Source organism: Manis pentadactyla, chromosome 1 (assembly GCF_030020395.1).
Source record: "Manis pentadactyla isolate mManPen7 chromosome 1, mManPen7.hap1, whole genome shotgun sequence".
Taxonomy (NCBI): Eukaryota; Metazoa; Chordata; class Mammalia; order Pholidota; family Manidae; genus Manis; species Manis pentadactyla.
In genome coordinates this window covers 190,738,880-190,753,796 of record NC_080019.1, presented here as the reverse complement: position 1 = coordinate 190,753,796, position 14,917 = coordinate 190,738,880, and the positions used below count along the sequence as shown (strand labels likewise).

At 45.3% G+C, this 14,917-nt stretch overlaps 1 protein-coding gene across 6 annotated transcripts in view; it reads left to right on the top strand.

The window, feature by feature from the left end:
- ERG (ETS transcription factor ERG) overlaps window positions 1–14,917 on the top strand; it is a 242,985-nt gene that overhangs the window by 150,493 nt on the left and 77,575 nt on the right. The gene's annotated exons all lie outside the window — the stretch shown is intronic.

Sequence of the window (14,917 nt, the reverse complement as noted above, 5' to 3'; positions counted from 1 at the left end):
GGCACACAGGGCATTTCCCTCGCTTCTCCCCACACCTCTTACTCCCATGCTCCCTCCCTCCTCTTGCTCCCTCTCTGCGGTACCTAACAACTGACAGCAGGTTTGAGAAATATAAATGACAAGACAGTGAGGAGGACCTTCCTGAGCATCCTGGATGCACAGGGCCTCCTCTCGGACCTGCTTGCACTCACTCCCGCTGCCTCTCACAGGTACCCGCTCCCTGGTTTCATCCCAGGAAAGCTGGGGCAGGGCAGGCTCACAAGCCTTTAGTCTGGAATAAAGAAATAAAGAGAAGATCGACCAGGAGGCTCTCCTGTGCTGGGTCAAAGCTGTCAAAGGCAGTAGGTGCACATCTACCTTTTGATTTCATCTCGTGCAAACTCCTAGAATTAGAAGCATACTTATATTCACATAGAAAATAAGTGTCTTTATGAATTATCCATTCTATCAATCTGAGAAGCTAGGGTAGTCTGATTGACTTTACCTTTTAAAGCAAAGACAATGGCTCTGTTAATCCCATGTTAAGTTTAGGAAAAAAGAAATAAAATATGCTTTGTTAAAGCAGCATTCTAGCGAAGAAACCACCCTTTGTCTCTTGGGCATTCCTGAGACTGTATCTCCTGTCCTACCCAAAGACCTGTTCCCAGTGGCATGCTATTGGAAGCACAGTCACACTGCAAATAGTTCTGATATGAAAAGCTGGTTATGAAATAAATACACACGTGTATTTTTTTCAAGCCTTGTTCTTTGGAGGTGGAAAACATCTTTTTTTAGATCACATGTTTACTGCTTTGGTAAACAGTAAAATGCTGCTGCGGCAATTACCTTGAGGATAAAGGGTTTGTAGACAGATACTTCCTGCGCTCACTTCCTACCCAGATAGCCGGCCCAGCCAGAGACGCACTGAAGCAGGAAGGGCTCCCAGTGGAAACTTCCTCTGAGAATGTGTGGTTCGTTATTCATTATCTCCTCTCCAAGGGAATAAGCCCGCTGCTACAGATTTTTCTGGCAGAATTCTCTCTCTTAAAATGAGGAAATAGGACATTTCTAAAATAACAGCTCTAGTCCCTCATTCTCATCCTTGGTCTTGTCTGCTTGCTGATTTGTGCAGACAAGTCCACTCCCCCAGCTGTGTCTGTTAAGTGCCTGGAGGCATCTGAGGCTCCTTTAAATCATGGAAACGCTGTACCAGTCAGCTTGTGGATTCTGGGAAAATAACTCTTTTTGAGATTTGGTGGAAGGTTGTTTCTGTGATTATTTAGTGTAAAAGTCACGTTAGCTTTCTGTTGTCAAGCAGAGATCACCAGATTCGAGTCCACAATCTCAGGGTATAGATGGTTCTCTGTGCTGATTTTACATTGGTTATTAAATTTCAGTGAATGCTTTGTTTGGATCCTTTGAACCAAAGCAAATAAAACCACAACACACAGACGTTGAACAATAGGGCGTCATCAATTATCCATCAACAGGATGTGTCCTTACTGACTGGCCCCTTTGTAGGGGGGAAAAAATGCATCAAGTCAACAAACAGAAACACTTAACAATAAACCAAACAAAATAAATAGCACCTGAAAGCCGCTCAGCTTAAGCACTGGCCACATTCCAAAGGGTGATGTTTACATACTTCTAAACATGGAAACGCGTGGCTCCGCCCAGATCTCCTACGGGGCCCTAAAATAATCAGAAAGCTGAGCGGCTGTTAATTGTTGGGTCACGTTGTGGTAAGGCACCTCCTTTGATGATCAGAAAGCGCCTGGAGCTTTGCTTTGCAATGACAAGGGGACGGTGTCCTATGGATATTCCTTCCCTAGTGCCTAGTCCACACGCGTTGATGACTGCTAGGTGTGGGGCAGAGATTATATATTTGACCCTGAGAAGCTGCCAGACATGGTTAGATGTAGTCATGTCTCATGGATGCACTAGTTCATGGATATACCCCAGTAATTTATCTACACAGTCACTCAATGCACACGTTTTGGTTGAATTGACATGAAATTGCCCAAAGAGGTATTTTCTTTTTCAGACTCGTTTATACACCTTTGCTCACCTTGTTGGAAGATGCCATTAGAATCTCAGGATCCTCCGGTTTGAGAGGTGGCTGGTTTCTTCCTCTGCATTTGCTCCCCTTCCACCTTTATTACATTTCAGTGAAACTCCGTGAGGCATCTCCCGGCAGGCTTTCTCCCAGAGGCTCCCTCCTGCCGCCTTTGCTTCTTTGCAAAATGATGTCTCAGACCCCCTGAGGTCGAATGATTCTGGTGCAGGGCCGTACCATAGCCAGACTCGCCTTTGACGCTTGGCAGAGCTGTGCCCCACTTGGCATCCTCTCTGAAAATCGCCCCTCCTGCCTAAGGATTGTGGCCGGTTTTGTTGTGTTTTGTTTTGCCTGAAGTAAGTTTCAATATACTCATTGTTCAAGCAAAAACAATAATCAAAACTTTGTTCCTTTTCCCCATTTCAAAGACAATTATGGTAGGAGTTTGGAAAATAAAAATTTAGAGAAGGAAATTAATGAAATTTGAGCAATTAGACTCATATTTAATAGTCCTTTTCTCCCCACTCCCTTTTTTTCCAGGAGGGTGAATAAAACCGAATAGGGCTGAAGGTTTTCGGATGCCCTTTAGAGATGAGGCCGGGTGTCACACCCCATCCTGGGCACTCAGGTTCAGAGCGGAGCGAGGCTGCCGGGGCAGATGCTTGTGCCATCGTGCCTGGGCCTTAGTTCCTCGTCTGTAGTATAGGTTCAGTAATGGTGATAAGAACTGCTTCTTGCTGGTGGTACAATAATTAAACAGCTTAATACATGTATGTGCTTTGTACAGCAATGTGCTTTAATGTGCAGAAAATGTTCGCTGTTATGAGCTCTTTCTGGCTACTTAGGCCTGTCTCATTCCTATTGTTTAATTTTTTCTCATATCTTACTTGCTTTTTCTGAAGTAATTCTTGGTTGTTTCCAAATTGTTCCAATTTGAAAGGAATCCTCTGATACGCTTTGGGTACTCATAGCTTCTAAAGAGATGAAAAAATTTCCTCATGTCAATTGTTCCTTTCTCATGCTGTACCTTTGAGGATGAGAACGTCACAGTCACCACGGTGAGTCCATTCGGCAGTTCAAGCAACATGTTACCTGAACTCAGCCATGTTTTTGAAAGCCCAGAAAACCCATAGTTTTGAGGTTCCAAAATAAAACCAAGACAGAGGACTGCAAAGCATTTACTGTCTCCTCCCTAGGCTTTTCTCTGACTTCTGCTGATGAAAGCACGGACACATTCCCACAGTGGGGAGCCGTGGCTGTTCGGGAGCAGTCCTGGAGTGGGAAGAGCCAAGAGTTTTTCTGAACCAACTGCTGTAGCTGGTACATTCCTTAGAGGAGGAGAGCGGGCATTTAGTGAATTACCACACTGCCACTTAATGTCCCTCCGTAGGCATCTGTGGAACCTCAAGGAAGACCAGAATCTCTCAAAACACTGGACGTTAAAGTTCAGACATTCATTCAGCTCAAGAGCAATTACTGACTTCTTACTGTACACAAAGCACTGTGTTTGTTACTTCTAGAGGTTATGAGAGAAGGTGTACTTCCTGATCAGAAGAGAGAATTATTACTGTGTTTTGGGACCAGTGTCTTGCAGGCACCTGCATCACACCTGAATGCCTAGAGTTAGACATAAGCTCGTGCCACACCCTTAAGGACCTGCCTGTGTCTGGGAAGGTGGATGAGTGAACGGCTGCCCAGAATTTAATTGGGTTTTGTGAGCATGAGCCTGAGAAGTGCCTGCATCTCTGCTGGGCCATGGTTGGAGATGCTCTCCCCTTGAAAACTAAACGCAGAGAAACAGTTCTCAGAGCCTGTGTTTTATTACAAGACTCTTGTCTGGATGAGGCAAAACCAAGCAATGCTTTTGCTTTTACTAAGTGGCAGCCCTACCAGTGTTTATATATCCAATCCAAGGTTTGCATTGGGTCATCTAAATGTTCAACTGTTCTGATCCATTTTGCAAAACATCTTCTGGGCACAAAGGAAGCATGAGTTGTATTTAATGGATTCTGATGAGCACCACTCATTTCTCTTCTTTTGTTATCGCGGTCAGTACTCCTTTGAAATGTCAGTGAAGCTGAAACTTATCTTTAATAGCAATTAACAACCAATTTATATCGGCTAGATAAACAAAAGTAGATTCCCTACTGAAATTTTCAGTTTAGCAAACATATTATTTAACTTAATGAGCCACTTTGGTCGAAGTTTTATATATAAGCCAAAGAAAATGTGATCTTTTGTAAAACTAAAATTGTTCTATTACCTTAGTAAGATATTTTTACAATCTCATAATTGAAGAATTTGGCCCACCATTATTTCTCCAGTGCCAAGCACAGTGCCTGGAACATAAAATCCTGCCCCATAAATGCTTGCTGAATGAATGAGCACGTAATAAATGACCAAATATGTGTCGATATCTTTCCCTGTATGAATCATGTCTTTGGCAGCATAGTGATCAAGAGAAATCTGTGTTGGTCCCTCTCTTAGCAAAAGACTATAATCTAGTTTTTAAGGCGTCAAAGAGAATGAAAAATCTTTTATTTGGGAGCCAAAAAGTTGGAAGAAACTTTATTGGTTGTCAGGGGGTCCAGTGTTTCTCAATCTAGTTGTACTTTGCATTAGTACCCTCTTAATTGTTCTTAGGATAATTAAAAGGAACTCCTAAAAGAACTGGGATTTTGCTGGGGAGAGAGTATATACGAAGCAATCATAATTTAACTAATTTGCCCACAAATGCTGGTTGGAAAAATGTACTAAAGAAATTAGGTTTTAATTTCCATTGGCTATTTTATTTTAACTTCCAACATTAATCTCAAACAAAATTCTGAGAGACTTACAGATGTTTGTGAAAACACCTCCCCATGTGATGATGACTTGCCTTAGAACGTGAAGCAGACATTTTTCTCATAATGGTGTAAGAGTCATATTTTCCGAAGCAGAAAAATCAGGGCATGGTCCAGCAAAGGAGTTGACATGAAAAGTTTTGCAAGATTAGTATTATTCTGAAAAAATTACAGTTATCTGGTAATAGGTAACCAGGGAGTTACCTAATTCTTGGCATAAATACAGGCACTTTTGGAAACAGTACCAACTCTATAAGGCACACAGTGGGCCATATAATGCCCTCAGATGGCAAACATTTCATTGAAGACAACACATGCAGGTGGTATCTCAGGGCCCTGGGGCTGCCATGGCAAATAACCACCACCTGGTGGCTTAAAGCAGCAGAAATGTATTCTCCTGCAGTTTACGAGGCCAGAGTCCAAAAATGAAGGTGTCTCAGGGTTACGGACAGTCTTGGGGAGGCTCTGAGGTCTCAGTCCATGAGAATCCTCTGCAGGCTTCTCTCCCTGCCTCTGGTGGTTGCCCATGATCCTTGCATTCCTTGGAATGTAGCCGCACCACTCTGTCTTCACGCACCTTCTTCTCTACCTCTTTGTCTGTCCTGCCCTTCTTGGTCTCTAATGAGGCTACTCTTGTTGGATTCACGGTCTATCCTAACTTTGCATGGTCTCATCTCAATACTCACCTTAAATACATCTGCAAAACCCCTATTTCCAAATAAGCTCACATTCTGAGAATCCAGGTGGATGTCCGTGGGGGACAGTGGGGGTGGTGGACATGGTTCAGGTAGGGTGGGGACAAAGCAGGCTTCGAGCTTGGCAGCGTCTCCTCTGCACGTGGCTTGCCCAGAGAAGGGCAGGGTGCCACTCCCTGGGAATGCCTAGTATCTCCTGTGTTGATCCTGGGATTCTCACATTCATGTTGATGCAGACACCACCTCCGTGTAAATGCCATTTTGGAGTGTGTAAATGCAATTAGCCTCATTGAAAAAAAAAAATGCAGCTTCATTAGCAGGAGTCCTGGCCGTTATGTTGTTAAAGGCCGTGTGGACCAAAGTAAAAATCACTGTAAGCAGAGTGTTTACTCTGCAACCATTTCAGTTTCACAAGATAGTGAGTTTGATGTTGTGGTTTCCCTTATCTCATATTTTACTTGGTAAATGTCAGAAAGTGCAACAAGGTTAGGGCAGCCCACCCCGCTCATCAGTCACGTGGGGAACGTGCTCCTTAGGCAGCCCGTCTAAACTAGTGGACGAGTGTGCTGTTTGCATCTTATAAAAAAAAGATTCCTGTGGCTTTTTTTCACTTAAGTCCTGAAGTAGAACCTACACAGCTCCAAGACTGAACTCATAAAATGTCCTCATCAGCTCTGTTATTGCCAGGGACTATGCTTTCATTTCTGACATCTGTCTTTGATATCTGCTGAGGTGATAGACATGGAAGATTTGGGCCCCTAGACAGTAATGTGCTGGATCTTGTGAAATGGATCTGACTCTAAGCAAAAAATTGAACTTTACCTTATCACTGGCAGTGAAACGTTTTTGCAGGATTTCCTTGGGGAAGAAATGCCCAGAAATGGAGGACCCGTCCGGGGCTCTTGCCATGTTGTCTGCTTCAAGCACACATCACGGGGTGGAAAGTTGGTGAGCTCAAGGGCCAGTAGCCCAGCTCCACCAGGCCTCAGGCCTGGACACCACGGAGCTCCCAGTGTGACTGGGAGAACTGTACCCGTGGAATCCTTTGTTTGCATCTAACATGGCTGCTGATACAGCGGTGGCATAAATTCCTGTGATACAGGGGTCAGTCCCATTTGGTGTCTTTTCTCACAACTCCTGCTCTGGAGGTAGGGACTTTCTTACCTCTAATGGCAGGAAAAGACACTACCAAGCATACAGATTCAAGCCATGAAAACAGGCCCTGTGGCTAGAATACTTTGCAATAATATGGCCCCATGTGGTGCCCACTCTCTGCCTTATCACTGTTTGTCAGAGACTGGTTTGGAGATGAGCTTGGGTGAGTTGTGCTGTGGAGAGCCCGCGGTGTTGTGTGTACACACATCCCTGAGGCTTTGACTTACTCACTGGAAGGAGAGAAACTGGGTTCAAAGAAGAAAGAGATAAGATCTAATGTTAGCATGGACTATTTTGAGATCTGTCTTTGGCCATGATGAAGACAGGATTAAAACCTTGGGAAAGATAGATTTGTTTAGTTAACAAAACATCTGTCCCTCATATGACTCTGTATATGTATTTAATATTGTTCTTGATTAAATGCTTTATGTGGTCTATCATAAGCACGCACATTGGTTTATAGCCACCTCTAAGGTATAGGAGTCTTATCTTTATTAATATCATGTACACAGATACAATCCAATGGCTCAGTATAAACTAATGCTAAAAAATACTATTGGCTCTGATAAGTAACATGACTTCACAGATTTCTCTTTAGTGCTGTGCAAGTTATTTTTAAATGTAGGGTTAAATTCTAGTAGATTCTGCAACCGCTCAGTATTTTACAAGAGCCAACTTGGTTAGCTCAATCGGTTACAGCTTATGCTGATAAAGGCAAGATCACAGGTTTGCTGCCCATGAAAGCTAATAACTTGTGAGAGATAAAAAAAAAAATCTCTCTTCTGTGACCACAAGATGCCTCACTCATGCAAATGCCCACCGTGGTTGGAAAAGCGGAATTGAGGGCAAGTGAGGGCCAGCTAGCTCAGTACAGATACTCCTACTGAAAGATTCCTACTGTTGGGCAAAAGAGAAAGGAGAAAAAAAAACAACCCTCGAGTTGTGGTTGTGTTCACGGACACGTGTTTCTGCACTGCATGAAAACAACTCTGACCTAAAGCTAGTGACTTTATTTAAAAATACCCTGAGTGATTTTTCATGCTCATAACCTCAGCTTGCGCAAGCCAAGGCCAAAGTTACCTGAGTTACCAGCAGAACCGTGACCCACCGTTCCCCCATCACCCCCCTCCCGACTTTGTCATCAGTGCACATCTGCAGAAAGAGGCCGTTTACGTGGAATTCAAATCTGGTTGTTTAGTCTACAAGGAGGGGGGGAAGGATTCTGTCTCTTTAATGTTTATAACGGTTGGCCAGAGCCTGTCGGGTGAAGGTTAATTGCTCTCCAGTTTAAGTTGTTGTGTGCCCAGATGGGTTATCAGGGCTGAACACTCGTTACAAGATTAATCTCATTTCCGACAAGACTTCCCTTTCCTTCAACTGATTTTCGCCCAGCCCTTGGAGCTGTCATCAGCCGTTAAAAGAAGGGTGGATTACTCTGGGATATTAATGTGGTATGCAGTGAAACAATGCAGAGCCGTGTCGTATCTCAGGGAACATCTTTAAGAGAGCACATCGCAGGGGTGTTAGGAAGCTGAGGCTCAGACGCAGCAAGGACAGCCGGGCCACCTAGACCCCTGCCCCGGAGAAGAGGCCCAGGCAAACGTGCTGCCACCCGGGCAGGACCATGCCCTTACAGTGCCGAGTGGCACAGCTTTGTTCGCCATTGAGGATTTTTTAAAAAGCTGTACTGTGAGCAGATCTTTATTCTTAAGACCCCACGTAAGCGTGAGGAGGTTTGTTTGCTGCGGGCACATGAAGTGTGGGGCAGGAGGCACCTGTGATGTGGCCCCTTCACCTAAGCCCTGTGCAGGGTTCAGGCTTGTTAATTTCAGGATTTCAGAGATACCATCCTCACATATTTGCCTAAAACCAGTAAGCAGATTCTTCTTTATTTGATGACAAGCAGCCTCACTTCTTTGCTCTGTCTCCTGACATTCTTCCACAATCACGGCAAAAGACCAGTGCCCTCTCACGCCTTGGGGAGGACCACTCATTTACGTGTTCACCAATGGCCTGCCAGGCCCCCCGTGGCCACTGATGCTGGGGGTGCGTGAAGCAGGAATAGGCAGGCTCATCCCACAGGCGTGGGGAGGCCTGCCAGGGGGACCTGGTGGAATGGTGGCCACAGAGCATGTCAGGAGGGTAAGGATGTGTTTGGGGCACAAACATGAGAGCACAGTGGTGGGCATGCAGGCTCCGGTGTTGACCGGGGGTCGGGGCAGACCTTCAGCAGAGAGCGGAAGGGAAGGTGGGGACGAGGCTGGCGCATCCCAAGGAGGAGTGTGCGGGCCGTGGGCAGCAGCCTTGGCAAAGGCCCTGATGTCCGGGTGTCTGACAGCATCGGCTGTACTTAAGGGGCCGGGCAGAGATGTGGGAGGTGGTGGCATCATGGGCTCTCGTCACCGCATCTCTCAGAGGGCACCCTGCCCTCACGGAGGGCCCAGGTCCCTCTCCAGTGGGTGCGATGGGCTGGGAAATGCCTTGGCTGTGGGATACCGGTACAAAGGAGGCCCCCTTTTCAGGAGCAGGGAGAAAATCTTCAATCACTTATGTTACCTTCCCTTCTCTTTTCAGCCCCTCTCCTATACCTGGTCTCTCTTCCCTGGCTGGGCTACTTTTCAATATTCTCTAGTTGCCTATGTTTCAAAATGCCTTTGTAGCCATTTCCACCCTAGGCCATTTGGTGAGTGTGTTTGGTGCTTAATTTAAACATGCCTTTGGAACCCGGCGGCTGTGTGAGAATTCTGGTGCTTCCTAGGAACATGCTCTAGGTGACTTATTTAATTATCCTAGATTCAGTTTATGTGCCTTTAAAATGGGCGTAAACGTAGCTCCTCCTTGCAAAGGTTAGCGTGGGGGTTCGATGTGTGAATTCACACAGGCAGGCACTTATAATGGAGCCTGCCCCATTGTGATCTTCTCGTTAATTCCACTTTTACTGTCGCAAAGATCCTTTATGGCCCCCAAAAGTTCCCTTCTTTAGAGCCATCCTTTTCCCTGAGGATAAATTACCATTAAAAGTAGGGACATTTTTGTTGATTAGAGACTTCTTGTTACAATGTTTTCTACAGGTAAAAATCACCAAGCTTAGCTTTTCATTTCACTACATTTACTTGGAGAAGAAGGAATAAACAGGCACCACATTCCGCACAGGCAGGAATCTCACTGTGGCCATGTAAGAGCAGTTGTCATGTCTGCCCCATAAGTCATCATGTGGCTTAATGGGATTTTTAAACCCCTAAGAAGCACATGGTTTTCACAGCAGAAAGGAAGCTGAGGAGAAGAGAGGACTGGCGGCAGTTTGAGTGGCTGGTGCTATGTCCCTGATGGGTCCCTGACAATCGTGGCACTGAGCGGCAGAGGCCAAGGCCCCTCCCGGGGACCCAGCAGGGCTCTGCTAACTGAGGTCACCTTGGAGGAAAAGAAGACAGTTTAGCCAAAGATGCTCGGCCACCATGTGGACCATACATCATCCCTGAACACCTGGAAAGGTTGCACGGAACTGGACTCCAGTCTACATGTGCTTCTACATTCTCGGCTTTCCTATGGAGAAGTTCGCCTTTTCTGCGGAGTTCTTTTAAGGAAGAACACAAGCTGTGGGCGCTCAGAGCACCGGCAGGAAATTCTCAGCATGACCATTTTTGGCAGCGGATTCCAGGACCAATAATAGGTCTTACCTCTTGTAGTGACTCCCCAGTGATGACTCAGACATTGGCCAGAATTGCCCCTCCCAGATTTCACTGTTTATGGGAAGGAAATGCTCCTTAAAAACATAGGTTTACCTGTGAGCAAACTTTTAGCCATTCTTCTGGAAACTCACTCTCATACCAGGAGAGAAAAAATCACTTGGCTCATTTTTCCAACTTATTTCCTCCTTTGATTTTTTTATATGTACACATAAATCTGTTTAGTTCCAAACTCACCACTTTACATAGGTAGAACTTAGATGAACTTTAAAATAATATCTATATTATACATTTAAATACAACTGCATTTCACAAAACTCTCCCGTACCTCCCACCTTAACTCTTTGCGGCCACAAAAGGAAGGATATTTCCTCCTAGGCATTTGTACGTGCTTCTGAAGTTTGACACTCCCAAATCTGAGTCAGTTTCCCATACGCCAAGGTAGATAGACTCAGTTTGAATCATTTCTACTTCATGGCTCTTCGGTATCTAAAATAATTATATTTTCTTATTCAAAGTATTATTACTTTTTTAAAGAGAATAGTTTTACATGTAGAATTAAATGTTTAGATCATGTTAATATTTTTTAAAAAGTGGGCTCAGTGTTCCCAATAACAATGAAATCCGAAAAAGATAAATGGAGGGATTTACTAAAGAGACGTGATTTCACTGAGCTGTCACCTGCCTGGAAAGAGTATGGGTGACATCAAGATGGGAGTAACTGATTGGAAATCAAACTTAGGGACTTGCTCGAGGTCGCCCAGTTTAGCACAGAGTATATTCATAGTGCTTGCAAGACACCAGTGACTTGTGAAATCTGAGTCATAAATTTACTTTGCAGAGGTGATTAGCAGCCCCTTACTCAACCCGAGCAGCCTGGGCACCACACAGCAGAGAATGTCCAGCTTCCTGGAGGTGTCAGACTGCAGGTCAGAAATGACCTTGAAAGGGCTCGGAGTCAGGAGCTTGGTCCTTCCCACAAAGAAGGTCCAAGACCACTCCTCTCCTGACCTGTTGAGAAAGAATCTTCTTCTGGCCCCACGCCTGCTCCAGGAGCCCCAGGATGGGACCCCACAGACCCGGAGAGCTTGCCCTCTTGGCTCATGGGCATGTCAGCTCCCCTCAGTGGGTCCACCCCTACTTTTGGTGTCATCTTTCCAAGACACAAATTTGGCATGTCATTCATTTGCAGCCACACCTTTTCCAGCCCCTCATCACATGTCACAGTGGCCAAACTGCTCAGTGCCTTTGAGCCCCAGACCAAGCCGACTCTGCTCTACCCCACATGGAGAAGACTGCGGCCTACCACCTACAGCCCCTGGGGCCTCATTTGGAGTTTCCCCACATGGTGGGGACTCTCAGGCTCTGTTTGCATGTGCCTGCAAAGCCCTATTCATCTGAGGCCACCCCAATACCGCCTCCCTGTGTGGCTGCTTGCTTTATACACTGAATCCTGCCTATGAATGTATGTGGAGAAAGGGTGCCATGACTGTGGGATGGTTACTGTGCCACCTATGCCAGAGGATGAGGCCCAGGGATAGGAATTCTTGTCCTGGTCATTCTTCTCATTAGCTGTGGCACAGCAGTTTTCACCTTTATTAGGAGGAGTTTGGAATAGAAGGAGGGGAGAGCATGTTGGGTTTTGCTCTTCTGGGTTCCTGAAAATGGCGCCATGACCTAGGTTCCACTGGGATCTGTCCAGCCATTTTTATGCACAGAGAGGCACAGAGAGGCTACTTCTGTCCAAAGCCACCCCTCCTTCCCCCTTTGGGGATCCATTCTGAGGCTTAGGCTCCCGCATTCTCAGGTACGTTCTGCTGTCTGTCTCTTCCAATCTCGAGTGAGATAATGAGCCTGCTCTCTCGTTCTGTGCAGTGTAGACACAGAAAACAGTTCATGGAATTGGCAATGCTTGTGGGATGTAACCCATATATGTGAGAAAATAAAGTCCCTGCAGGAAGAAGGTACCGTGAAGAGGCAACAAAGGTCATCTAAAAATGGCACACAGTCCACAGGTTATTTCTACTTCATGTACAAAATATTTTTTGAAATAATTTTACATTTATGGAAGGGTTAGAAAGATAGCACAGGGAGTTCCCACACTCCTTTACCTGCTTTCGCCTTGTAGTAACACCCTGCATAACCAGGGTACAAAGGTCGGGACTAAGAAATTAACATTGGTACGATATTGTTGTCCGGAGTCAGGGAACACTAGATCCAGCCTATGGCTCTTTTTGTATAGAAGGTCTTGCTGGAATGCAGCCACGCCAGTTGACTTCCATGTTGTCTTTGACCACTTTTGAACTACAAGGACAGGGTAGTTTTCCAGTAGTTCTAAAGGAGGCCACCTGGCCTATGAACCAAACATATTTATATCTGGCTCTCTATAGAAAAAATGTGCTACCTTCTCCTTTTAAATAAACTACACACTTTATCCAACTTCCCCCAGTTTTCCGATGCCACAGTGCATGAGTCTCTCCAATCCTTGATAACTTCCTGTTCTTTCCTCATCTTTCATGACCTTGACATTTGTGAAGAGTACTGCCCAGGCACCTTGTAGAATGTCCCTCATTTGGGGTGGGTCACGTCTAGGCAGAGGTTCCAGATATCGAGGAAGAAAATACCTCAGAGGTGATGTGTCCATCTTACTGCCTCAGATCAGGGGATACCTGACATCAGTCTGTCTTCTTGCTGTCAGTGCTAACCTGCATCACCTGATTAAGGTGGTGTCTGCCAAAGTCTTCTCTACCAAAAAGTCTTTGCTTTCCCCCTCCTCATACTTTATTCCTTAGAATTCAGTTGCTAAATGCAACCCACACTCAAGGTGTAGGTGGGGTAAGCTCCATCTCCCCAAGGGGGACGTATCAGAGATTTTGTGGCTATATGCTAACATAACAACAATAATTAATAAGTATTTTGCAGGAGATACTTTGAGAGTGTTCACATATCCTGTTTCTCTTTAAAATGTTGCCCAGCACCATTACCTCCCATCTGTACACGTTGCCTGTAGCAACGGAGACTGGGATTCTGATGGGGAATTTCTATTTCCCTCATTCCTCCCACATTTCTTTTTTGGGATTTTTCTATTAAGAGTTGTCTCTTCTCCCCCATTTATTTAATTCCATCATTTGTTTATATCAGTGTAGTCACTTGGATATTTATTTTATTCTTTTTCAGGGTTATAATCCAATACCCTGTTATTTATTGTGTTGTACAACTTGTCCCAAGCTTTCGACATTGGGGGCTCTCTCTCTCTTAGGTTGATTCCTATTTTCTTTTGACATGTCTCTGCCTCTTTGTTTTTGCTTTTTTGAGGACTTCCTCCATTTCAGGTTGAAGGATTTTTTTGTAGACCAGGCTGTACTCTGAAAACAAGCTATGCTTCAAATCCTGGCTCACAAGGAGGGAGACGGGGCCACAGGTCCTCGGCAGTCCTGCCTGTCTGTGGCTGCTGCCTGCCTCCCACTGGGTCTGTACACAGGGAGCTGAGGGTTGCTGGAGGAGCCAAGTTCAAGTGTGGAGACGGGGCTGCAAAACTCATTTTCTTTGGGTCTATTGGGAAACTTGCACTGGATCACGGGAGAGGCGAGCATCGTGAACACCAGCGCATGGCAGGCAAATTGATCGCGTCCTGCAGGTCCAAACTCACAGTTGGCCAGTGTACAGGCATTTCCTTCTTCTAAGGTCATGATAAAGAGAAACTAACTCAGCAGCTGTGACTTCTTTCCTCTCCCGGCCACTGTGACTTAGGAATACCTTTCGTAAGATGTTCCTTTCCTTTCCTTTCCCTCCCGGCTTGCAGAGCCCCACCTCCCACGTCCGAGGACTCCGGCTCTCTGGGGAGGCCTGAGCGTAAGCTCAGCTCTAGTGTGGGTCACAGACATCGGCCCGCAGGTGGGAGCCTCCCCAGTCTCACCACAAATATGCGGGAGGATCAGAGCATTAGACGTTACTAATCAGATTCACAGGCAAACGTCTGGAATGCAATTCATGGCTTTTTATATACCCTGGGTATCAGCAAACCTATCCTGTGTCCATATGGAGCGGTTTGAAGGGTCACATGAGATGATGGTCAAAAGGTGTTTATTAAATTATAAAGTGCTCAACTCACAATCCGGTAAATGACTTCGCATATGGCTAATCTAACATCCATTTTATGGTTGCTAGAATGTAGTGTATTATATGAGCCCTTAAGGTACCATGTAATAGTGCATCGTTTCATTCATACATACCCTTGAGTGCATGATTAATGTGTATATGCACCCAAAGATGGGGTGACTCAGCCCTGTGGCAGGCCTGCAGGAACTGGTGCTGGGCCTCTGTGCTGCGGGTAGTCTGCGCTACATAGGCTGTCTGGTTTATATAGTCATTACAGCTTAGACACCATGGAGAGTGACACATAAACATTAGAGACTTTTTTCAAATATGTTCTTTTATATGAAGATTGAAATTAGATTATGGAGTTCAGTGATGAAAGCCAGTAAGTTATGTGGTTTGATTTAA